General features: G+C 42.1%; 1 long non-coding RNA gene across 1 annotated transcript; it reads left to right on the top strand.

The window, feature by feature from the left end:
* The first annotated feature begins 5,547 nt into the window (after window positions 1–5,547).
* On the top strand, window positions 5,548–27,481 carry LOC125107964 (uncharacterized). The gene is made up of 3 exons (XR_007129714.1): window positions 5,548–5,590; window positions 7,699–7,702; window positions 27,409–27,481. It is a non-coding gene; the product is annotated as an uncharacterized LOC125107964 (long non-coding RNA).

The raw sequence follows: 27,481 nt of genomic DNA on the forward strand, positions 1-27,481 counted from the left end.
TGAAAAAACAATCTAAATATCCAAAAATGTAAAATCCTTAGTAAGTATGGTAAATCCATATGATACAGCCAATGAACTCAGATTTTTCAAGAATATTTTAATAGTTTGGGAGAATGTGATATAATAAAAATTCAGGCTGTAGTTTTTCAGAATTATCTGAATTAAAAAAACATGTATTTGTGTGTGTGTGTGTGTGTGTGTGTGTGTGTGTGTGTGTGTGTAAATTGTCTGGAAATAAAGTACATTTAAAAAGGCAGTAAGGAGTTGCCTAGGTGGCTCAGTCATTCAACATCTGCTTTCAGCCCAGGTCATAATCCCAGGGTCTTAGGGTCCTGGGATCAAGACCCACATCAGGTTCCCTGCTCAGTGGAGAGCCTGCTTCTCCCTCTCCCTCTGCTGCTTGTGTGTTCTCTCTCTCTGTCAAATGGATAAATAAAATCTTTATAAAAAATAAAAAGGTATTAAGATGCTAGTAGTTCTACATCCAGGTAGATCTCTTATGGGTAATTTATATTTTCTTCTTGTTCATTTTTCTACATTATTAAATTTTCTAAGATGACAAGGCAGTATTTTTAACAATCAGAAAAATTTAATAATAAAAATGACATTGTATCTGGTGTTCGATTTGTAAATTCTCTTGACTATGAGCCAAAACCCATTACATTCTGACTCAATGTCACTCAAAGGTTATCGAAGCTCTCTAAAAACCCTCAGAGATCTGAAACGATACAATGTTGTTCTGTGAAGACTGTTTTCCTTGGGAAGAAATCAAGCACTATTCCCAGTTTTTGTTTTGTTTTGTTTTGTTTTGTTTTGTTTTGTTTTGTTTGTTTTTTGACCAGCAACCTTTACAAGGGATGACTCTTGGAATTTAGATTGTCCTGTTAGAAAATGGTAGGTTACTGGGGCTCCTGGGTGACACAGTTGGTTAAGCCAGGGGCTCTTGGTTTCAGCTCAGGTTGTGATCTCAGGGTCATAAGAGCCGGCCCAGTGTTGGGCTCCACGCTCAGTGTGGAGTCTGCCTGAGATTTGCTCTCCCTCTCCCTGCCCCTCCCTCTTGTGTTCTCTCTCTCTCTAAAAGAAAGAAATATATCTTTTAAAAAAAAATGGTAGAGTACTGGTATTTCAACTAGTTATGCAATGGGTGACTAAAACTGAATTATTACGGCATATGTTTGCATTTGCCCCAGAGCTGGTGATAAATCAGGTACAGTGGTAACTTGTTATTGCTAATGCTGGCATTTTTTTCCTTTTGCAGGTGGACTGTTCATGAGTGTGAATATCTGCAAAAATGGCGTGACTTTCCTTAGAATCAGAGCCACACCCTATGTCTGATTCCTTTCTTTAATCCTTTAAATTTGGGTAGAAATTTTTTGTGCATGGCTTTATTTTATTTAGAAATCTAAAATGAGAAGTGTTGTCTCCATTCTGAGATATGGATGTATGTGGGTGGACAGGTGAATGTTTCTTGTTTCCGAGTCATACCATCTAGGGGGAAATAAGAGATGAACTTTGTTGGAGTGCCATTATGCACTGGGCACTGTGCTGGCTGCCATTCCTTCACCTGCAGTGTGCCTGGGACCCCGTCTCCTTTGGCAGAAATGTGGCTGTCCTCACCCTTGAAGAATGCCAACTCAGAGCAGTGGAAGTCGCTTTGATTCAACCTGCCTTTTAATAGTGAGGGGTCAGGTCCTGACCTTCGGGAAGCATGGTCTTCTAGGAACTGTGTTAGAAAGTACAGCCAACCTCAGCCTGTGGCCATGTCTTAGCTTTTTCTCACAGATGATCCTACCCCTGAGGATGTCTGGGGTTTTCACCACCTCATCATTTCTAGATGTCCCCAGATCCTCGCCCAGTTGTGGCCACTCCTGCCACACCATCCTGTTTGCAGTCATGTCCTACTGCTGCTGTAACAAATGACCACAAATTTGACAGCTTAAAAATGAGACAGGACACCTGGGTGGCACTGTCGGTTAGGTGTCCAACTCTTATTTTCAGCTCAGGTTGTGATCTCAAGGTCGTGAGATCAAGTCCCAGGTCAGGCCCCACCCTCAATGTGGAATCTGCTTGTGACTCTTTCTTCCTCTTCGTCTTCTCTCTCTGTCCCTTCCCTCCATGCTGTCTCTCTCTCTCTCTCTCTCTAAAATAAAGAAATAAATATTAAAAGAGAGAGAGACAGATTTTTTTCTCTTACAGTTCTGAAGGTGAGAAATTCCAGAATTGCCTTTATTGGGCTAAATCATGTTGTTTGCAGGGGGCTGCTTCCTTCTGAAGGCTGTAGGGGAGAATCTGTTTCCTTGCTTTTGCTAGCTTCTAACACTGTATTTCTTGCATTCTTGCTCCATGGACCTTTCTTTCATTTTCAAAGCCAGCAGCATAGCATGTTCAAATCTCACTCTCTTTCTTTTTTTTTTTTTTTTTAAGATTTTATTTATTTATTTGACAGAGAGAGATCACAAGCAGGCAGGGAGGCAGGCAGAGAGAGAGGAGGAAGCAGGCTCCCTGCTGAGCAGAGAGCCCGATGCGGGGCTCGATCCCAGGACCCTGAGATCATGACCTGAGCCAAAGGCAGAGGCTTAACCCACTGAGCCACCCAGGCGCCCCCTCTCACTCTCTTTCTACTTCCATCTTTTCATTACTTTCTCTCTCAGAAGAATCTTGGTCATTGCCTTGGGCCCACTTGGATAATCCAGGACCATTTTCCCATCTCAAGATGCCCAACTTAATCACATCAGCAAAATCCCTTTTGCCATCTACTATAATGGTCACAGGTTCCAGACATCAGGTCATGGACATCCTAATGTCCATGGGAGCGGGGAGTGGGGAGCTGGAGGGCAGGGGCCAGCATCTAGCCTACCGTACCACTAGATGCTGGCCAGCTGCTACTATTATCAGGTGCCCTAAATTCAACACACCGGTGCTTCTCAAGAGGGCTTTGTACTATCTTAACACATACACGAGGTGGCATTTTTCTCTTAGAGTCACAGGGCATGAGAGCTGGAAGTAGAACAGTCTAGCAGGATCTAAGATCACACAGTCTGGATTTTGATCCTGATCTCTGTCCCTCAACCACTCACAAGCTATGTGATCCCAGGATAGTTCCTTGACCTCTCTAAATCTCAGTTACATCATCTGTAAAATGACATCGATCTGCCAGAGTTGTTGTGAAGGGTAAATGAGACAATGCTTGTCAAGTGATTCGTGTGGTGCCTAGCATACAGAAAAATACTTGATAATTATTAGTTCTTATTGGTATTATTGGTCTATCCACCTTACTATACAGAGAAAAACCAGAGGCTTAGAAATATGAAGTGATTTATCTTTGCCTCACACTCTGGACCTCAGAATCTACAGACAAGGATAAAACAGTGAGATGCAGGAGTTATTTGGACCCCACTGAGAGCTCCCTTCCTCTACCTGCCACTGTTACCTTGCTGGTGCCATCCTCTACACCATTCCAGAACATTCCACACATTCCACACGTGGTGCCCCCATTTTTCTTTCAATGCTTCCTTTCTGCAGAATGGCTAACATTGGTCTGTCCTTCTCCTCTCCCTTACAGGCCTGCAAACCTGTTTCAGAAAGACTTGCTGCAGTTTTGATTAAAGTTCTAAAAAATCTCATTTGCTACTGCTAACTGAATTGGAGTGTCTAATTTGTATTTTTAAATTAACATGTTCAAGACCATGTGCACCCTCACCCCTTATCCCAATGGCTCCTTCCTGAATGATGCTCATCTCAATGAATGGTGACAACCTATCTTCCAAGTTGCTCAGAACCAACACTTGAGTGACTCCTCTTTCTCACACCTTGTGTCAACCCTGCCAACAAGACTTAGACTGTGTAACTTCTCCCTTCAAATCCGACTTCTTACCTCTACTGACACCAGCAGTCAGTCCTAGGTGCTGTCCTCTCACATCTGGAGCATTGCCATTGAACAAATCTTCTTGTCCCCTTTCTTACACCACAAACCTACAACATAAGTCAGATAATGTCACTTCATGGGTCAACCCTCTTCAATGGCTTACCACTATTCTTAAACAAAATCCAAAGTCTTTGTCACGCCCTGCAAGGTCTTATGTGATTTGCATACTTTTCTGATCTCATTTCCCTCCATTTCCCCATTACACCTATTAAGTCACATCAGTCTTCTCACTGTCTTGGAAGCGCTCCAAGTGCATTCCCACCTCAGGACCTTTGTATGTGCTGTTTCTTTTGCCTAGAATACCCTTTCCTTTTAGATAGCCTCATGAGTTGTATCCTCTCTCCATTCAGATCTTTGTCAAATATCATGCCACACAATGTGAAAAAACACTTTCATAACTTTATTTTCTTTAGAGTACTTGTTATTATATGCCATTGTATTTTACATTGGTTGTTTATTGTTTTATCATCTGCCATACCCACTAGAATAGAAGCTCCAAGTTCACCATTGTGTTTTCAGTACCTAAAACAGGATTTGATTTATAGTTGACACTCGATGCATGCTTTTTAATAAAAATTTTTTTTAGAAATTCTTCCTTTGTGTTTAAGAGCATTCTGCATGCTTTATATGTATTGATTATCTTAATCTTCCTAATAGCCTTATGAGATAGGTATTATTATTATCCTTCCTTTAGAGATAAGAGACAGCTCCCCTTCCTAGCAACTTGATTTGAAAGCTGTCATCATTACACAGTTACCTTTCCCTGTAAGTATGAACCATATTGTATAGCAGTTCTTCTTGGGAATAGATCTGTTTAGTCTCAGCCCAAGTATGCTTTCCTGGGAGGAAATAACTCGGGCATGATATGAACTCTGCTCTCAGCTTCTTCTATGCTTATGGTTCCCCCAAAAAACTGTATTTGCATTTATATTGTATAGCACTATGGGGTGTGTGTTCTTATCCCCTTTGCACAGTAGTTAGATGTTTCTGTATTGGGCTACCTTTGTCATTAAAAAAAAAGCATGGTCCCAAACCAATAAAGTATGCCATGAGGGCAATTACTGTATTTATAAGGTTCTTAAAATGTATTTCATCCCACTGATACCTTGCCTATCCTGTCCCATGCCCAAGCCTCCAACTAGCATTCTACTTCCTGGAAAAGTAGCCTAGTAACAGATCCTTGGGCTTGACTCCAAGACTACCTGTATCTCTGAGTAGAATTTGCTAGAAGCTCTGCTTTACTTCCCATTTGGGTCTCAGTGAATATTAGTTTAACCAGAAAAAGGCATTATGAGGAAAAATCAAAATCCCTTTCTTTTTTTAATTTTTAATTTAATTGTAAAAAATTTTGAGTTAGTATATAGTGTAGTATTAGCTTCAGGGGTAGACTTTAGTGATTCATTGCTTATAAATAACACCCCATGTTCATCCCAACAAGTGCCCTCCTTAATGCCCATCACCCCTTTAGCCCATCCGCCCACCCACCTCCCATCCTGCAACCCTTATTTTGTTTTCTGTGTTTAAGAGTGTCTTGTACTTTGCCTCCCTCTCTGTTTTTATCTTATTTTTCCTTCCCTTCCCTTATGTTAATTTATTTTGTTTCTTACATTCCATATATGAGTGAAATCAAAAGACATTTGTCTTTCTCTAACTGACTTATTTCACGTAGTATAATACTCTCTAGCTCCATCCATGCTGTTGCAAATGGTAGGATTTCATTCTTTTTGATCACCGAGTAATATTCCTTTGTATACTATGTCTTCTTTTTCCATTCATCAGTTGACGGACATTTGGGCTCTTTCCATAATTTGGCTACTGTGGACATCACTGCTATGAACATTGGGGTTCATGTGCCTCTTCAAAGCACTATGTTTAAATCCTTTGGATAAAAAACCTAGAAGTACATTTGCTAGGTTGTAGGGTAGTTCCATCTTTATTTTTATTTTTAAAGATTTTATTTATTTATTTGACAGAGAGAGATCACAAGTAGACGGAGAGGCAGGCAGAGAGAGAGAGAGAGGGAAGCAGGCTTCTTGCTGAGCAGAGAGCCCGATGTGGGACTCGATCCCAGGACCCTGAGATCATGACCCGAGCCGAAGGCAGCGGCTTAACCCATTGAGCCACCCAGGCGCCCTGGTAGTTCCATCTTTAACTCTGTGAGGAACCTCTAACTCTTTCACAAAGTGGCTGTACTGGTTTGCATTCCCACCAACAGTTAAAAATGGGTTCCCTTTTTTCCGCATCCTCACCAACATCTATTGTTTTCTGAGTTCGTAATTTTAGCCATTCTGACAGGTGTGAGGTGGCATCTTATTGTGGTTTTGAAAATCCCTCCCTTTCTATGTCTGAATGAGATACTGATTTTTTTGGGGGGGAGGGGTAATCTCTATACCCAACGTGGGGCTCAAACTCACAACCCCATGGGAGGAGGGGTTGTGTGAGTTGGGAGTTGCGTGCTCTAACAACTGAGCTAGCCAGGCACCACTGAATGAAATGCTGATATTCTTGATCCTTCCCGTGTGTTCTAGAGCCTCTCTTTCTGGAACTTACTTTTGCTAGTTCCAAACCATTTGGTTTATTTTTTTGTTTCTCCCCCACTCTTAGAATTATGCCTGAAACCCTTTACTCCTATTTGGTATACAAATATGGGACAAAGAATCACACATTCCAGATATGTTCCCATCATCTGTTTGCCTCTTGGACCAGTTTATTTTTCTTCAGACACCAAGTCCTTGTAGAGGCAATGATATCATCTATTGGCCTTTCTGCAAACAGTTTACATTCTTTGGTATTCCTTAAAACATTTACAATTTCCTATTGGGTAGGATTTTGCCCTGTTGGAATTATATTTACAATACTTTTCTTATTCCTTTAAAAATAAACACATGTACCCAGAGAGTCTGTCTTTGTCTCGCCCCATCTGCCCTTCTTCCAGCTGTTAGTTTGGGCCTCAGAGGTGCTCTCAAGTACAAGACCTTCCAGCTCTGTGCCACTGAGAGGGATGATGGTATTACAAGGACCAAAGTACTAAGAGGTCAGCAACCACCACAGAGCTGAATTGTAACATTCTGAAGCCCAGAGCAGCACGAGGGGGCTCCCTCTGTGTTTGGGATGGCTCTCAGGGCACTGTGGTTTGCTGTCATGTTGGGGAGAGTGGAGGGCAGGATGGGGACTGTGACCACGCAGTGGGGGCACTTAGCAACCCAAATCCAGTCCGTGCAAGTGGTCATGGGATATTCTACATTTCTTTCTTTCCTCTTCCTCTTTCCTTTCTCTCCTCTTCCCTTTTCTTCTCCTTGAACCTCATACAGTTTTACTAGCTCTCTTCCTTACCAGAGAAGAAAACACTGGCATGAAAATATGCTGTTCAAAAGTTATATGGATGATTTGGGGCGCCTGGGTGGCTCAGTGGGTTAAGCTGCTGCCTTCGGCTCAGGTCATGATCTCGGGGTCCTGGGATCGAGTCCCGCATCGGGCTCTCTGCTCGGCAAGGAGCCTGCTTCCCTCTCTCTCTCTCTCTCTCTGCCTGCCTCTCCATCTACTTGTGATCTCTCTCTGTCAAATAAATAAATAAAATCTTTAAAAAAAAAAAAAGTTACATGGATAATTTCAACAGAAAACCTGGGACTGCTCCGGGAAAAAGTGGCAGTGGTGCAGAGATTTGCCACCGTGAGGCGGGTCATGACTCAGGTCTTTCTTTTCCTTGGTGCCAATCCCAGCGGATGCAAGGAAACACAAGGCAGATGGGGGGTGGGGTACTTCTGGGATGTAAGTCAGGTCAGCTCTACCTAGTCCATCTCTGCTTTCCTAAGCCTCTTCCATGGGGAGACCCTGATTCTTTCTTTTATTCATAGTATGTGCCTACTGTGTGCCAATATTGGTGTTGGGGATGAAGTGATAATGAACACGGATAATCCCTAGCTCCAGCAATGAACAAAAGTCTGGAAGCAATTGTGAGTGTGATAAGTGGTTCCCCAGAAGCGTATTAAGGATGCTGTGGAGCACACAGTGAGGGAATTAGTCTGAGTCCTTTTCCCTGTAGGCTCGGTCTTACCTATTATATGAGCCTTCGCCCATCATTAGTGAACTCTTAGCATTAGACGTGTCAGTGATGACCTAGAAAGCTGGATGCTTTGGGCATCAGTGCAGACCCAGCAAATCACAACCTTCCCCAGCCATTGAGCACGTTACCCCCGTAAGCCTGGGCTTTGATTTCAGGTCTGTTGTCCTGTACTCTAGTTCTCTGCTCGTATTTAGATCCTGTCACCCTGCTCAGTTCTTGCCAGGTCCCTCCCCTATAAGACCAAATCTTTCTCTTGAAGATTCAACCACTGACTGGGTTTTGCTCGGGCTGGGCCATGCTCGTCCACCTGACTTTCAGTCTAGCCTGTCACTCAGACTCCCACCACTGAACCCGACCATCCAGACTAGACCAACCTCCCCAAACCCACTGCAGGCTGGCCCTGGACTGTGGTCAGTTTCCAGAGCTGGTCTGATTGTCCCCTCTGTCCTTACTCTTCTGACTCCTGTTTTTTTTTTTTTTTAAGCTTTTTGTTTATTTATTTGACAGACAGAGATCACAAGTAGGCAGAGAGGCAGGCAGAGAGAGAGAGGGGGGAGCAGGCTCCCTGCAGAGCAGAGAACCCGATGCGGGACTCGATCTCAGAACCCTGGGATCATGACCCGAGCCGAAGGCAGAGGCTTAAACCCACTGAGCCACCCAGGCTCCTGTCTTCTGACTCCTGGTTTCTCCTCCTCCTCTGTTTCACTTTGCTGTGATCCAGCAGGCTTTTTACCTAAGTCTGAGTTGTAACATTGCTACCCAATGTGCCCTGGGTTTGTTGGCAATTTAATACCTATTGATTTATTGATTTATTCTTTCTCCCTTGTGCACAGTATACATTTTGACTATTCAGGCATCATAAACTCTCTGAGAGCCCACCATGCACCAGGCATTATTCTGAGCTCCGAGGAAATACCCATGAACACAACAAAGATCCCTGTCCTTTTAACCATGACCATTCTGTGTGTGCTCTCTGCGATTCAGATCTTTAATATCAAACACACTCTGATGTGAGATCAAGTGTGTTCTCCAAACAATGTACAAGGCACGCTATGCTTCCAAACCCCCAAATTACCCCAGCGGGGGGGGCCCAGGTATTGCCTTAATTCCACGCCTCTCACTTCCGCCACTGAAAATGAATCCCCAGATGGACCATTTCCAAGCCACCCGGCTGGAAGCATGACATCAGCTCGCAAATTGCTGCACCAAGTTCATAAACTACAACTGATAAATGAGTTTGAAGCTTGGAAATCAAATAATTGCCCCTCGAGACTTTCTGACTAGACGACACAAATTGCTCATTGCTGACACAAAGATTCCAAGCTAGGGTTTTTCATCTCGGAAACTTAAAGCCATGCTATTTAAGGGAACACACATTTTACTTTTGCCCTGATTAAAACCTATTAGGATAAGACGGATCTTTGTTGGATAAATACTCCTTTATCTCTCCTTCTAATAGGAGTGGTAATTTGATGGTTCACACACATACACACATTCTGTGTGTGTGTGGGGGGGTGTAGCTATGAGTGTACTTTTAATTGTGCAGATTCTTAACTGTTTTTTTCCTTGCCAGCTTCAGATTTCTCCTTTTAACTATCATATTTACTAAGCAAAGAGAACTATTACCTCTCCATCAAGATCAATTACAATTCAGCAGAATTTTGAAATCATGTCCTGGGATTGACCAGTTTCCTTGAGCCTTGTGACAAACATGCCCCACCCACCCACTGAGTAGCAGAGAGGCTGAGGTCAGGACCGCTCCCTGTTCTTCCAGGAAGAGCAGCGGTGCTGATGGTGTGAGGCAGAGCAGGGCAAACATCAGATAGGTGGAATGGGGAACTGGCCATGTGGGGTGATGTGAGAGATTCCTAAAAAAAGGTGCTGGATTGAGACAGTCCTTCCTCCCTACTACAGACAGGGGCTGTGACGATTGGAACTCCTGGGAGACAAGCCTCACCACTCTGACTCTTCTCAAATCTGCCAACATCTCATTCAATGGGAGGTAAAAATCAAGGAAGGAGGCCTCTGTCCTCAGGTGCCTGGCTGTAGACATGGAGCTAGGCAGAACCAGAGTCTGTCCCAGATACTAGGCTGATGTCTCTGGCCTTCGCGGATGGAATGCCCTTCCTTTTTTCCATCCTTGCTTTCATAAACATTTAGCAGGGACTTCTAAAAGCAAGGCAGTCCGTGTGACTCTGAGAACACAAAACCAAATAACACACATGTCCCTTCTCTCAAGGATGTGATGAGAATAAAAATTGAAAAAAAGAAATAGGTACAAAGAGACACAGATGACGGAGCTCTTTGTGGCGAGGGAATAGGTCTGTGTCTTGATTGCAGTGCTGGGTCCCAGATCTGCACAGGTGATTAAAGGGTGTGGAACTACCCATATTGTTACAATGTTGGTTTCCTGGTTTTAATATAGTACTATACTTATGTAAAATGCAACCTCCAGGAGAAAGAGGGTAAAGGGTACCAGGGTACTGTCTTTGCAACTTTCTGTGAAGCCATAGTTAACTTCAAAATTTTAAATTTTTGTGAGGTGCTGGGTGGCTCAGACGGTTAAGCGTCTGCCTTTGGCTCAGGTTATGCTCCTAGGGTCCTGGGATCAAGCCCCGAGTCAGGCTCCCTATTCTGCTGGGAGCCTGATTCTCGCTCTCCCTCTGCCGCTCCCCCTGCTTGTGCTCTCTTGCTCATTCTCTCTTTCAAGTAAAGAAATAAAATCCTTTTTAAAATTTTAAAAATTTTAAAAATTTCATTTCTATTTTATACCCAGGAACAAAGGTTAAGGGGAGTTTAATAATTTGGCCAAAGTAACAGAATTGAGTATGAGCATTAAGCAAATGTATATTTAAATCTGGAGCAGAAAAACCTGGGCTGTTTCTGTGGACCTAAGGAGACCTCCACCTAGGTAATTACAGGAGTTGACATGGATGTGACCACTGGTGGAGAATGCTGGATTACTGAGGACAGCATCACTTAAGAGAGAAATAAGACACTGAGGCGAGGTGGCCAGAGAGAAAGGAGAAAACCAAGACTTAGATGCCATGAAAGCCCAGGAGAGAAAGTATTCTGCGCAATTAAATACTGCTGAGCAGTCAAGAGAGAGAAAGATGAATTTTGCCACAAAAACATCATTTATGATGCTGCTGAGAGCAGTTATTGTTGAGCAAGCGAAATGAAATGAGAAGAGGGGAGCCTCAGTGGCTCAGTTGGTTAAGCATCTGACTCTCAGGTCATGATCTCAGTGTAGGGGGATGGAGCCCTGCGTTGGGTTCTGTGCTGGGCCTGAAGCCTTAAGATTCTCTCTCTCTCTCTGCCTTTGTCTCTACCACCCCTTGCCCCCAAGTCTCTCTTTCTCTCAAAAAAGAAGAAGAAGAAGAAGAAGAAGAAGAAGAAGAAGAAGAAGAAGAAGAAGAAGAAGAAGAAGAAGAAGAAGAAGAAGAAGGAGAAGGAGAAGAAGTAGAAGTAGTAGTGGTGAATGGAAAGGGAGGTACTGGAGGCCACGTACATAAGATGTTCTTTTGATAAATCTGGTGTGAAGAGAAAGAGAGACAGAACAGTAGATGGAAGGGAAGGTGAACTCCAGGAAGGATTATTCATTTATTTTAGAATGGGAGAGAGAAGGCAAGGGACACAGAGAAGTTGAAGATGCAAGAGAGAGGAAGCAAAGAGAACAGTCACCAAGAGGACAAAAGGGACAAGGTCAAGAATAGGCGGAGATATTGGCCTTAGATGGAGGCTAGAAACCCTTCTTCTGAAGCGGGGAGAAGGGAGAAATGATGAGTGTAGATATAGGTGGGGTGCTAGAATTGTTGGTGGAAGTTGGGTGAGTTACTTTCTGAGAACTTCACTGTTTTTTGTGAACTAGGAGGCAAGGGCATCTGCTGAGAGTGAAGGCAAAACCAGGAGCATCAGAGGTTTGAAGTGATGGGAGGATTTTTGAAATGGTTGTAGGGAAGAGAGATGAAGGTGACTAGGGTGACATGGAAGGGATGCTGGGCCACACCGAGGCTGCCGCATATGCTGTTGGTGGCTCACCAATATGGCCTGGGGACGTGTGGTTCTGGTGTGAACATGCCTGTGGCTTTCTGGTGGAAGCCTAAGGGGATTCACAGGCCAGGAGCCTGTAGGATCTGTGCATGCGGCAGCTTGGGATGAGGGGGAGTCAAAGCCCCTGATAGTATTTTTCAACCAACAACAGAGAAGAGTGGGGTGGGATGACTCGAAGGTGGGTTCTATGCAGTCTCTTTGAGGTCCCAGTGGGACTGAGCCCCAGTCACCCACAGTGACAGTCTGCTCATTAACATGCCCTGTGTTGGTTCCTCTTTCCCCCACCCCCCTATTTTTCTCTCTCTTCCTTCCTCTTCTCCCCACCCCTTTATTTCTCTATTTGGGATTATCTCCAAATAAACCATTTATATACCAATCTCCATCTCAGGCTCTGCCTCTGTGGGATCTGAACTCGAGAAAAGGGCCCAGATGAAATTAGGGAGTAGGAATTTGTAGTGTTACCTATCTGCCAGGATGTGATACTCTAACATTGTTTGTTAGCCAAAGCATGGAAAAAACTCAGATTATCCAAATAAACCGTGAAGGGTAGGAGATTTTACAGCAGGTACAATGAGGATAATGAGGCAAAGGAGTTAAAAATATTGGCAAGAGAATGTGTGAAATGCTCATTAAGTCTATGATGAATAGAGGGGTGGATTAGAGGACCCGAAGCAAAGGGAGAAATGTGTTATGCGAGTTGAACAGGCTTGTTGAGAGGATAAGAATGTGGTCAGAGAGAGAGCGAAACTTGATTTAGTAAATTTAGAGATAGGTTTGTGCCTAATGTAGCCATGAAGATAGGTGACTGCAGAGTATTAATTGACTGTATTTTATTGTAGATGAGGAATTTGAGAATTCGTGAGACTGGAAATGGGATGATTTATCTACATGGACATTCAATTCACCTTGGATGATAGTTGTTTGGAAGACTCTAAGCTAGGTGCCAAAGCCCATGGTTCACAGCGGGAGAATTAGAATTATGAAAACTTTGCTAATGAGGACAGGTGGCAGTTGATCCAGGTGAATAGTGATGTCTCAAAGAATCAATAACCAAAGCCATCTTTCTGTGTCGATACAGGTTTATATCATTTTTCAGGACTGTGTAGTGTTCCATGGATACTGTACCATAATTACTTAACCAGCTTTTACTGAGGGATCCTAAAGTTGTTTCCTATTTTTCAAAACTATAAACAAAGTATGACTAGTCTTTTCAGATTTGTGTACTATCTCCTTGGAGTAAAGTTCTGCAAGTACTACTATTACCAAAGAGTGTATACATCTTATATTTTATTATTTCTCATCAGATTGCTCTCTGAAAACATGTACATTTTGCATGTCCACAGAAAAAGTGGGAAGTCCATGTTTCTCCCAACCTTGTCAATGTGTGAGTTTGAGAAATTTTAGAAAATCTTTCTCAAGTAATAGGTAAAAGACATCTCAATACTGTTTCAATTTGCCTCTGAGAATATTAGTGAAATTGAGGATTTTTTCTTATGCATTTACTGACCATTTGAATTTTAATTACCTGTTTGTGATTTTTGCCCATTTTTTTTTGAGTTTAAATTTTTCTTAATTTGTGCAAATTCTTTTATTGTTATGGATAGCAACCTGTTGTCTCACATTATTATTATTCCCACATGATAATAATTATTATTAGTTCATAATTTGTCTTTCAACCATATGTGATTTTTTTTTTGCCACACAGAAAGATTTTAGTTGTTGTACTCAATGTTATTTGCCTTAGTTTTTTCTATTTTCTATTAATTTTATGTTAAAAAATGTTTATATTGAAATCTTTGACCTGTCTATAATTTATTAAGATGTAGTAAGGTAACAATCTAATATTTTCCCCCTAATTACAGGTCAATTTTCCCCCAAATTTTTCAATGATCCCTCATTTTCTTTGGTGATTTGAAGGTCGACTCTTGTCCCATACTTAGCTAGCACCCAGTTCTTGCCTGTGCCCTGCAGTCCAGGACTCCGTCATGTTGTTAGACTCTGAGACCCAGCCTAGCTCCCAGTTCATGCACAGCCATGGGGACTGGGGAGCACTGCCTCAATCTGAGTCCCAGAAGGAGGGGAAAGGGGGGGAATGGAGGCCATATTTCAGCAGTTCTTGGGGAACAAGGCTCTGACTCATGCAGTGACTGGAATATTCATGGGCAGCTCCTTTGAAGAACAAAAATAAACAGGGATCTAAGAGCACAGTGGCAGATTGCCGGGACCTTCTTCCCTGGACTGGGGGCACTGGGATGATGCTTCTCTATTCTGACCATTGCTTTAGGTCCTGGCAGACTGTCCACTCACAGTAAAACTCTGACCTGATCCCCCAGGGTTCAGGGTGACTAAGGATAGCTTCCTTAAATCCTTATACAACCATCCCCTTCAAAAGGGAGTTATTTTTAGTGTTTCAGAGGTAAAAAGAAAGAGAACAAAAAAGTTTCATCTCCATCAAGGCATTTTGCTTAACATAAATTCTTTTTTTTTTTTTTTAAAGATTTTATTTATTTATTTGAGAGAGAGACAGTGAGAGAGAGCATGAGCGAGTAGAAGGTCAGAGAGAGAAGCAGACTCCCCGCGGAGCCGGGAGCCCAATGCAGGACTTGATCCCGGGACTCCAGGATCATGACCTGAGCCGAAGGCAGTCGTCCAACCAACTGAGCCACCCAGGCGTCCCTAAATTCTTGATTTAAAAAAAAAAAACCCCAACAACCCTGTTTTTCACTGGGAGAGACAAGCATGCATGGACCCTCATCATTGGTGTGTCTTGACTCCTTCCAGGAACCTCCAAAGCTTCCTCAGTCATTGCTGGTCTCTCTACTCCCAGAGATGTCTCTTCTACTCTGGTACCCAGAAGTGGGTTGTCCATCCCTAGATCCCTTTGAATTTAGTTGTTGCCATTCCTGTGATTGCCTTCTATCACGAAGCCCCAGCTACCTGAGCCTACTTTTGCAGATGTTGGAAGTCCTTACTTTGACAAGGGATAGTCTACCTACCTTACCTTCCTCTGGGCAGGCCAGGGCTGCCATAGACACTTTGGATACTGGGCAAGGGTGCCTGGCCGAGGGGTGGGTGGAGGCCGAAGTTCAGCACTCAGCACGGGAGTCCTGACATGGTGCCAGGGAGGTGGGTGGGCTGGGTCTGCCTCAAGGAAGATGTGCCTTTCAGATTTGTACAAAACCACTGTCTGGGCGGGCAGCCGTCCTGGGGTGGGGCTTGGAGGAACCCTAAGGTAGCCTGGGGTTATTATGGCCTTTTGCATTAAGAAAATTGACCAAACCCCTTAGGGTATTTAATGGGAGGGTCCATTTCAGGCGCTACATACTATAGGTCTTCCTTATCATTTTCTTTCCCTGCCCTTGATGGGAAGCCTATAGTTGCTGACTCTACTTCTATACTTTGAATGAATGTGAACATTTCATCTCTCCTGGCCTTATGAGGAAAGTCTGTTCTCTGAGCTAAAGTATCCATGATTGTTCTTTATTAGCCCTCTTTTCTTCTTTAGCTTAAGGATTTTATAATTATATCATTCCATGCCATGAAAAAGGACCAAGAACATCTCTGGAATTGTCAACCCCATACCCTTCTCCTAGGAACAGTCTCTCCTCCAACGTCCCTCCCTTCCTTCTTATCCTCAACGCTAAGTCGAATGTCATTTCCATGTATAAAACATTTGTTAGGTTTGACCCAACCTGGGCACAAAGGTTTTCCCTATTAAAATTGAGAGGGACTATTCACTTCTAAGAATAAAACTGTAAGATTTTAAAAAGAAAAAAATAGACTTATGTATGGCCAGCTTTCCTCCTGGTAGAGATAGCTGATATACATGGAGAATGACGGTAGCCTAGAAAGAGAAGCAGAGACTCCAAATAGAGAAGGATACATTCTGGCAGCTCTCAGCTCTGTGGTTCTCATTGTTCCAGAGGCTCTGCTGCCTCCCAATTTTCCCCATCATTTGGTTATTCACCTCCTTCTAGGATTTGGTGAACCAGCAACCCCTGTTCCCCATCCCCTTTGCTTAGGCTAATTCAAGTCATATTTTTGTCCACCTGACTGTGGAGAGTTTTACCTACACAAAGGCAAATAAAGTACCCCAGGGATTCTTTGTTTTTCTAGTTAGACTCCGAGGGGCCTGGACTATAAATACGACTTCACACAGAAGAAAACCAGAGGTTGATTGGGTCGTCTGTCATTTGGATTGCTAAATAAGATTCATTACCAGGGCTGAAGTTCAACAGCGAAGTGAATAGTGAAGGAAGTAAGGTCCAGAGGGTTTTCCGGTTCACAATAATGCTGATTTCCTGAGAAAACTGCTTGACCCCAGACAAGGCATTTACTTTTTCAAGAGAATTGTTTTGTCTTGCCTTTTTTTTTTTTTTCCTCAAACAACAGAGTGCTATTGTATACCAGGCATTCTTGAGATGATTTTCTTTCCATACACATATATGAGAAAAGTAAACAGGGGTATGAGTGGAATAAACAGGAGTGAACATGTGTATGTGTGAAGCTCAGAACGAAGAATCTCTTTGGAAATTTTGCTCATGGTTTCATGAGATCAGTGTTATTATAAACCTATTTTTCATGATTGTATTAACAACACCCATTCAATCACCATTTATCTTGGGAAAACTCTATGGGGCCTACAAGGTTGGACCAAAGAGTTCCTTCCCACAGGGATTTTATAACCATAGTCTGTAAGTATACTCCTGCAAAGAAATGAAGGCAAGGCCAATTGAAATAGACACTGTAACAAAGTTCTGGAAGCATTGAGGGAAGAGAGAATGGTTCCAGCTGGGTTGGAACACAAATGGCAGATTTATATCACCTGTGCTCAGAGAAAACTACCTACGAATCTAAAATGTCAGTTCATTATTTTTCAATGATAATTATGTCTGACAAGTTTCTTGATGCTTCTTTGGTTGTATGTGAACTTACTACAGGGTCCTTAAGAAACCACTGACACCTCCTTAACTGAGATTCTATTTTATGATGACTATTTCTCAAAATACTTCACAATTTCAATGCTTATAGATTTTGTAAGGGGAGAGGGAACACGGTGAGTGGTTTGATGGATGAAGTTCAAAGGGAAATCTCTTTTCTTACTAAAAATGAGCAAGGGTTAGCAAGTTTTGTCTTTGTGTTTTTATCTTTTGGTAAAGGGCCAGATAATAAATATTTTTGGCCTTGCTGGCTGCGAGAATTCTGTCACGACTACTCAACACTGCTGTGTTAGAGCAAAAGTAGCCATAGGCAATACATAAATGATGAACATGGTCATGTACCAATAAAACTTTATTTACAAACAGGAGGCTGTATTTAGCATGCAGGCTGTCATTTGCCCACACCTGAACAAAGAGAAAAGGGAAAGAAGAAAAGTTATGAGCATTTAATAAAAAGAACTAACTGATATTCTGCCATGTATTGTGGGGAGACGTAAGGACACAAAACATGTGGTTCAAAGTCTAGTACAGTGGGGAAAACCTGTAAACAAATAATCAGAATATGATATGAAATGGAATGTCTTGAGTGAGAGCCAAATAGTTTTGGTTTAGAAAAGTCAGAAGACAGGATCTCCTCACCTGAAGAAAGATAAAGGGGCTCAGAAGCCTTGTAAGAAAATGAACAAGGACGAAAGAACCCTAGGAGGGAACAAGGGACATTCAGAAGGAAAGTCTAAAGCATAGTTATGTGCCCCCACCTTTTCTGTCCTTGCCCTTCTCAGAGCCTCATGGCTGGATGTCCACTCTAGGTTTAGTCTGGCCTTTAATGGGGACCTATCTCAGTAGCCGGAGCCTCACCAAAGTGGCTTGAAATAAAGTCATATTTCTGGGGCCCAGAATCTGGTGGCACCCGTGCTGGTCACCTACAGTTGTATCCCTGAGATTTCTTTGCCACAGCATTTCCCAAAGCCTGGTATTTGCTCTTGTTTTTGACAGACTTTCAGGTTTGCCTTAATTTTTCCTCCAAACTTAACCTGGATAGGACCCAAATGCCACTTTAGGACTATGACTTTGGTACCTACACTGGCACCTCCCAACTCGTCCTTCTTGGAGCTGGATCTGGCTCCCCAAACTCTCTACTTGCAGGTGTAAGACTGCTGGATCAGGGCAAATGTCCAGATAATTGAGTCCCACCTGACTTCCAAATGATACTGGCTCAGTTTCTTCCTTCCCAGACTGAAAAAGCCATATGGTTTACTCTTTTTCCCTGCTGGCTCTCTGTTGCAGGAACTTCACTACCCTGTCCCTGAGCCCACCTGCATCAGTGCAGCATCACAAACCTCATGCCTGCTCAGCCTGAGATGGGCCAGGCTGAAATGAGCTTCCAAACAATCCTTTGACTCCTTTGTTGCCAGTTTGCCATTAAGTTTCCCATTTGTCAAGTTAAAAAGAAAAGTATAAAGTCAACATTGATGGGATGCAGGCAGCTTTTACCTATAACTATTGGTAGAGGCCATCTGGAGGGGCCAAATCCAGGCTTGATGAGAAGTAACATTAATTAGTAATAAGTACAGTTTACCTCCCTGACATCCAGCCCTTGTCTAAAAACAACCTGGCTAGAGGCACCTGAGTGGCTCAGTCAGTTGAGCCTCCATCTCTTAATCTCAGCTCAGGTCTTGATCTCAGGGTCGTGAGTTCAAGCCCCTTGTTGGGCTCCTCTGGAGCCCATTTGAAAAAAGAGAGAGAGAGAGAACAACTTAGTTCGAAACCTCAGAGTTACCAGCCTCTGCTTTGAGACCTTTATCACCAGATCTCATAATGTCAACAGGTATGGATACTTGAGTAGTTGCTCCTAGATGAAGAGGAAAATACCCATCTCTACTCATTTGGATCCTATCCATGGTCATGCTCTTGCCAATTCCAAATACCTGCTATCTATCTACTCTGTTAGATATTTGATAGATGGTGGATATTTGGAGTACTGTTTGGAGCATTCGGAGGCCCCAGTTGGACTTTTCAGGAAAGGCCACAAGATGGATTAGCAATGTCCACCATGGGTTGGGAGGAAGGATGGGGAGAATAATGGCATGCAAACCACCTATTTTTCATCCACGCTCCAGACTAAGAGGGTGGTATCTTGAGTTATGTGTTTTGGGAGAGGGGTGAGGTGCTGCAGCAGGGCCTCAAGGGGTAACAGCAACATCTGTACAGACTCAAGACCTTTGTGTGAATCATGAGTACCTCAACCAGCACCATAAGAACATTTACTTCCCAAGAGCCTACAGGAGGCCACTGGAATGGTCAGTTGAGATCATCTTGCTGTATAGTCTGTCAAGATCCATTCAATTAACAAGACTGATCTTCCCCTCTCAGCACTTTTATTCCCACTGGTCCTAAATTCCTTTCGTAGCCTAGTATCACCAGACTGAAAAGTCTCTGCATTAATGGTCTCCCAATGTCACCTACATCTCATAAGTATCCTTGCCTCAAGTAAGTACCCCGGAATGTCAAAAATATTAAAGCAAAGGGGTGGAATGTGAAATACCTAGTCATCAGTGGGTAAGGCTGTCTCTGAATTCCTTGGGCAAGATTCCCTGTGATGCTGAAAGTTTTTACTTCAATAATCTCGGAAGACATTATGAAGGAAAACTGAGGTTGGCTCTGTCTTATAATATATAATAATGAAAGAAACGTAAATTAAAACAAAAGTGAAGTAATTTTAACCACCAAGATCATCAAAGATAAAAAAATGTTTAATGATTAGATCAGATATAAAAAGTATATAGTCTCGTTTCCTGTTGTTGGAAACATTAATTAGAATGACCTTTTCCTACATTTTGCATTCGTATAGAATCTTAAATGTTCATACCTCTTGGTCCAGCATTTTTATTTTTAGACATCTATTCTAAGAAGAATAAATATGTATTTATTTGTATTTTTAAATATTTTATTTGTATTTATTAATAAATTTATATTTATTTGTATTTGTATAGACTTGTCTAAGGACGAGTTTATACAAATGAATGTGTGATGATGTTAACTGCAATGTTTTAAATCAAGAATAACATAAATGTCCAGCAATAGACTTATGTAAATAAATTATGGTACATTCAGAAGATATATACTATTCTAGCAATAAAGTTAATATTTTATTTATTTTTTATTTTTTATTTTTTAAAGATTTTATTTATTTATTTGACAGGCAGAGATTACAAGTAGGCAGAGAGGCAGGCAGAGAGAGAGAGGAGGAAGCAGGCTCCCTGCAGAGCAGAGAGCCTGATGCGGGGCTTGATCCCAGGATCCTGGCTTTAACCCACTGAGCCACCCAGGCGCCCCATAAAGTTAATATTTTAAAGAATATCATCAGAAATACAATGTCAAATGTAAAAATTGTTTACAAAGTGATGTGATGGTATGATTATAATTTTGTTATAAAATTGTATTGATGTAAATATTTATTTCAGAAAGACTGGAAATTTATATTTAGCACTGAGGGAGGAGAATACAAATTGTGTGATATCCATATAGTGAAGTATTACGTGTGTATTAAAGGATGAGGTTGACCTATATGCTGATGGGCAAAGATGTCCATGATATATTTTCAAGTTTTTATTTAAACTTGTTAGTTTAACATACAGTGTTATATTAGTTTCAGGTGTACAATATAGTGATTCAATAGTTCCATACATCAGTCAGTGCTCATCACAAGTGTGTGTCTTAATCCCCATAATATATATAGTATGAGCTCATTTGTACTTTTTAATCTTTAAAATTTGTTTATTATTATTTTTTAAGATTTTATTTATTTATTTGACAGAGAGAAGAGAGAGAGAGAAAGCACACAAGCGGCGGGAGCAGCAGAAGGAGAGGGAGAAGCAGGCTCCCCATTGAGCAGAGAGCCTGAAAAGGGGTTTGATCCCAGGACCCTGGGATCATGACCTGAGTCCAAGGCAGATGTTTAAATGACTGAGCCACACAGGCACCCCTAAAATTTATTTATTTTTTAAAAGATTTATTTATTTATTTGAGAGAGAGCGAGAGAGAATGAGGGGGAGGGTCAGAGGCAGACAGAATCCTAAGCAGACTCCTTGATAAGCACGGAGCCAAATGCGGGGCTCAATTCCACAACCCCGAGATCATGACCTGAGCAGAAACCAAGAGTCAATGGCTCAACTGACTGAGCCACCCAGGCACCCCTCCTTTGTATTTTTTTTAAAAGTTTGTTAGAAATTTCACAAAATAATCTCTAGGGATACACCTTCAACTAGTAACTACAGTATTATCTTGAGTGAGAAATGAAGGGGCTGTTCTGTTTATCTTTTTTTTTTTTTTAAGATTTTATTCATTTTTTTTTTTGACACACACACACAGAGAGGGAGAGAGAACAAGTAGGGGGAGCAGCAAAAGGATAGGGAGAAGCAGGCTGCCCACTGAGCAAGGAGCCCAACTCGGGACTCGATCCTAGGATCCTGTGATCATGACCTGAGCTGAAGGTAGATGCTTGACTGACTGAGCCACGCAGGTGTCTGGAATGCTACATAACAGCTCACCTTAAAATATGGTGGCTTGACCATATACTCAAATGTTAGTTTTCCCTGTTTGTGTGGATCAGGAATTTGGGATCTACAGCTGGTGGTTCTCTCATATTCAGAAGATAGCCAGATTGGGGTTGGGTCATCTTGAATGTTTGTTTATGTTTCTGGTGCTTGGACTGGAAAGACTTGAACAGGTGGGGCTCCTAGAAACCTCTGGGTTTTCCATGTGGTCTCCCATTGGGGCAGCTTCGAGGTAGCTGAACTTCTTACATGGCTTCTTGGGGCTCCAGAGGTACATGTCCAGAGAGAGTGAGAGCCAAGCAGAAGCCTGTTGCCCTTTATGACCAATCCTGAAAGTCACTTCTGATACATTCTTCTAGTCAAAGGCAGTTACAAAGGTCTGTTAGGTCCAAGGGGACGAATCCTGAACCCCCATCTCTTTGTTTCTCTTTCCTCCAGTTTTAATGAAATATAACTGGCATGTAACATTTTATTAGTTTAAGGTGTACAATGTAGTGATTTTATATGTGTACATATTACAAAATGATCACCATGATTAAGGTTAATTAACACATTCATCTCCTGACATAATTTGTGTGTGTGTGGTGAGAATTTTTAAAATCTACTCAAATACACAATACAGTGTTGTTAACTACAGTCAGCATACTGTATATTACATCCTAAGAACTTACTCATCTTATTACTGGAAGTTTGTACCTTTTTTTTTTTTTCCTAAGAAATCTTTTGCCCGAATGAGGCTTGAACTCACAACCCTGAGATCAAGAGTCACATGCTCTGCCAACTAAGCCAGCCAGGTGCCGCTGGAACTTTATTCTTTTTAACCACCTTTACCCATTCCCCCAGCCCCCACCTCCTGTCCCATCCTATTACAATGGATGATGAAATAGTTCACTTCCTCTCCTCAATTTCTCCTCTGTCCTCCTTTTGATATAATTACATCACCATCTTTGATACTATACTAGTTATCTTAAATTTAACTATTAAAACACAGCATAGGGGCGCCTGGGTGGCTCAGTGGGTTAAAGCCTCTGCCTTCGGCTCAGGTCATGATCCCAGGGTCCTGGGATCGAGCCCCACATCAGGCTCTCTGCTCGGCGGGGAGCCTGCTTCCTCCTCTCTCTCTGCCTGCCTCTCTGCCTACTTGTGATCTCCGTCTGTCAAATAAATAAATAAAATCTTTAAAAAAAAAATAAAACACAGCATAAAGTACTATTAAAACAGTTAAGCTAGGAAACATTTTACATAGGGAGGTGGACCCAATTATTTAGGCTATAAAGTTAATGTGACAAATTATATTAGAATTCAGTTATCTTTAACATCCAATTTAAGCTAAATGCCTCTCTTTTAGTTCACCTCTCAAGGGAAACTTCAAATGCACCATGGAGTTTATTGTGCTGCTAAAAATACAAGTATTTTAATACTTTATTAGAAATAGTAGTAGATGAGGAACCCTAGGAAAAACTAAAACTGGCATATTACCCTAGGGATAAAGAAGGGAAACATGGGTTAAAACTGGAAGACCAAGCAACAGAAGAAAACAGAAGGTTCCACATGGCAGAGACTGCTGGTGGACACTCAGCTTCCAATTAGACACCCCCCCCCAACCCATGCTATTGGGTATGGCAAGGTATGTGGTCCAATAAAAGCATTATGGTTGCAGCTTAGCAAATAAAAGCACAGGGCTTTCAGTTAAATTTGCATTAGTAGATGAATGTCCCATGCAATATTTTATCTGGCAACCCTGAAAAGTATATTTATCAACCTTCCTCACAGATGGGGGTGAACAATGAGATGTCAGAAGAATCCACCACAATGGACAGGATGACAGACTGAGGAAGGAGGCTGCTGGATGCTGATGACATCACAGAGCCGCTCTAGAGCCTGGATGTATCTCACAGGCTTACTTGTGTAAGTTAGTTATTTCAGTTTTCTATTTTATGTCATTGAACTCAGTGCTAACCCAAACACTTTGTGTGCTACTATCAAAAGAGCAGAACTGCGGTCAAAGCAATCATCTCTATCCAAGCAGTGTAGAAGAAGGTATCAGCAGAGAATTGAGTTGCAGTTATTTGGCAAAGACCCTTAAGGATAAGTGATTGCATCAGAGAGGTCTAGAAACAGGCATCAAAGACCAGGTCAAGAAGGATGGAATTCGGGGTGCCTGGGTAGCTCAGTTAGTTGGGTGCCTGTTTTTGGCTCAGGTCATGACCTCAGGGTCTGGGAATCAAGCCTCGATTTGGGCTCCTTCCTCAGCAGGAAGCCTGCTTCTCCCTCTCCTCTCCCCCACCCCCAACCTGTGCTCTCTCTCTCTCTCTCTCGAATAAATTAAAAAAAAATCTTTAGAAATGGGGAGACAGGCAAAAGCTTCCTCCTAGAAGGATATAATTATGATGTGAGATCAATTTCCATTCAAGGAGGATCCTAGTGATAAAGCTACTTTGTTTTGTGCCAGTGGTAGTGAACATGAAAATCTATATGTGTGATAAAATTGCAAAGAACTGGACACCTGGGTGGCTCAGTGGGTTAAGCCTCTCTGCCTTCGGCTCAGGTCATGATCTCAGGGTCCTGGGATCGAGCCCCGCATTGGGCTCTCTGCTCAGCAAGAAGCCTAGTTCCCCCTCTCTCTCTGCCTGCCTCTCTGCCTACTTATGATCTCTGTCAAATAAAAAAATAAAAATAATTTAAAAAAATTGGTACCTTTGGGGGAAAACTATATGAAGAATATATTTAATGTCTCTGTATTATTTCTTACAATTGCAGGTGAATCTACAGTGACCTCAAAATAGAAAGTTTAGGGTGCCTGGGTGGCTCAGTGGGTTGGGCCGCTGCCTTCGGCTCAGGTCATGATCTCGGAGTCCTATAGGAGTCCTGGGATCGAGTCCCGCATCGGGCTCTCTGCTCGGCAGGGAGCCTGCTTCCTCCTGTCTCTCTGCCTGCCTCTCTGCCTGCTTGTGATCTCTGTCTGTCAAATAAATAAAATCTTAAAAAAAAAAAAATAGAAAGTTTAGTTAACTTGGGCATGGAACATTTAGTATGGGGTTGAAGAAAGGATTCCAGCCCTGAGCAGGAGGTGGGACTAAGTAAATAAATGTCAAGACTTCTTCAAAGTCTTAGGATTCACTTATTTCTCTTTTTGTTCATTTTTTCCTCTTCATTTTTTTGTTTTGAGAGAGAGAGAGTGAGCATGCACATGTCAGGGGGAGAGGCAGAGGGAGAGAGAATCTTAAGTAGGCTCCATGCCTAGCATGGAGCCCGATGCGGGGTTCGATCTTACCACCCTGAGATCACAATTAAGAGTTGGATACTTAACTGACTGAGCCACCCAGGTGCCCTTGCTCTTCCTTTTTTCTTTCTTCCTTCTTCACATTTCCTTCTATTTTCTATATACAAGATGAGTCTAAGACTTCGCACAGAATCCATTGCTGTTGCTTTACTGATGAAATCCAGACTCTCCATAATCTAGTCTCTGCCTACTTCTCAGCCTGAAAGTCCAACAGTTCTCCTTCACAGCCCAGAAGCACCAAACAGTGGATGCTCTGCTGCCTTGAACCCGCAAATCCCTCCCCACAACCCCTGCAGTATTTTCTTTGACTTGTCTTTCTCTGGAAGACTCCACGGTGGTCCTTGATTTCACTTGATCCACTTTCAACCAACCCACTTTCAATGCTCGTCTGCCAGCCACCCAGGCATGAGTCTGTAAGTGGCATAAAACATACCCCTACCCCCCAATCTGAAAATTTGATGCTGGTAAACCTAGATTTTTAGCTGCATCTCCTTACATAAGTGCAGAAATTGAAATTAGTCCATTCTAATTTTAGTGCATAGAAGCAATCCATTGTTTGAATTTGAACATGTAAGAAGAAAATTTATTATTAATAATCCTTCACTGACTTCTAAATAAAGTGGGTCCCAGTTAGCTGGAGGATCAATCTAGGAGCTTTTGGCATGCTGCAGGACTGGAATAAGTAATCACAAACGGTTGTTGTGCAGGTTTGGAACAAGAGCTGGGCAGAGGGCAAGAGTCTGGCATAAGAGAGAGTTTGGGAGGGAGGAGGGGGGAACTCCACGAAGCAGGGATGGTTGTCAGGAAGGCATCCTGCTACAGGGAGGAAGAGGGGTTTGAAAGCCCAATATAGAGATTTGAATGAAGATACAGCTAAAGGACTCCCTTTCTTCCTTTGTTTCCTTTTATTTTTTGAAAAGCTACGCACTATTCCCCAGTGTAATTAAAAAAAAAAAAAACTACTTGAATCGCTTATCTTATTTTTAAATGGAGTTTTGTTTTTTGTTTGTTTTGTTTTTAATTTTATTTACTTATCTGACAGGCAGAGATCACAAGTAGGCAGAGAGGGAAGCAGAGAGAGAGAGGAGGAAGCAGGCTTCCCACTGAACAGAGAGCCTGATGCGGGGCTCGATCCCAGATCCCAAGATCATGACCTGACCGAAGGCAGAGGCTTAACCCACTGAGCCACCCAGGTGCCCCAAACGGAGTTTTGTTTTGAGGGAACTTAAGGATGAGTATTCTGTTGGCATAAGGGTTAGAGACATGAAGAAAAAAAATAAATTTCAACTTGCAGAATATTAGTGTATCCTTCAATCACACACATACATACACATACACACAGTGCACGCACACACACGGTTAATGAGTTGCCTTAAAGATATTGGTTTGGAAAGATAACAAGTGAAGAGCTTATTGAGAGTTCACAGTTTCCTTAGTACAACATGGACTGCATTTATAACACATTTCTCTCTAATACTTCCATCATCTTGCATACACCAAATATGCCCAAGAAATGAAGGATTTTCATGCTGGTACTGCCTGCTTATTATTGGAGCTCTCTCATTTCTGTTAAACAGGAGTTGTATAACTTTTAGAATATTTTAATTGCATCTGGTCTTTATTATTTGATAAAAATGAGTCAAAAGCAAAAAAAATACTAGTGCTAATACTTGCAAAAAGTACAAACCCATCAACTTAATACAACTGAGCAATGAGATCTGGAATCTAGAAATAAAGGATGCACCCTAAGAAAATGACAAATTGAGTCCCTGGAAGTCAGCCTGTGACTAAAGACCCATCAAGACTGGAGCAGGGGGATGGGGAACCAGAGTGGAGGGCTTCAGGGTAAGAAGGGATTTGATTAAGTAAATGATGTGTCTGGCACTCAGAAAAACTATTGCTACAAGCATAGTAGATTGACAGAAAAATATATGGATTATAAACATTGGAAATTAAGAAAAAGAAAAAAATTAGGCAGTGGTTAACTCTAAAAATAAGATTTTAAATTTAGGGGTGCTTAGGTTACTCAGTTGGTTAAGTGTCTGCCTTCGGCTCAGGTCATGATCCCAGGGTCCTAGGAATGAGTTCCCCATCGGGCTCCCTGCTCATCAGGGAGTCTATCTCTCCCTCTGCCCCTCTCCCCTCATTCATTCTTTCTCTCCCTTTCTGTCTCTCTCAAATAAATAAATAAAATCTTTTAAAAAAAATTAAAAAGATGGGGGCACCTGGGTGGCTCAGTGGGTTAAGGCCTCTGCCTTCGGCTCAGGTCATGATCCCAGGGTCCTGGGATCGAGCCCCACGTTGGGCTCTCTGCTCAGCAGGGAGCCTACTTCCTCCTCTCTCTCTGCCTGCCACTCCACCTACTTGTGATCTCTCCCTGTCAAATAAATAAATAAAATCTTAAAAAAAAATTAAAAAGATGTAAAATTAAAAAAAATTACTTTTCTCAACAGTAAACAAGTACTTTATATTATTGATTTGCCCCCAAATCATGACCTAACTCTTTTTTTTTAAAGATTATTAAAAAATTGACTTATTTAGTCAATTTGACTTATTTAGACTTATTTAGTTGACTTATTTAGACTTAGCATAATACCCTCTAGTTCCATCCATGTTATTACAAACAGGAAGATTTCGGGGGTTTTTGTTGCTGCATAATAT

The sequence above is a fragment of the Lutra lutra genome, chromosome 8 (genome assembly GCF_902655055.1).
Source record: "Lutra lutra chromosome 8, mLutLut1.2, whole genome shotgun sequence".
Classification (NCBI taxonomy): Eukaryota; Metazoa; Chordata; class Mammalia; order Carnivora; family Mustelidae; genus Lutra; species Lutra lutra.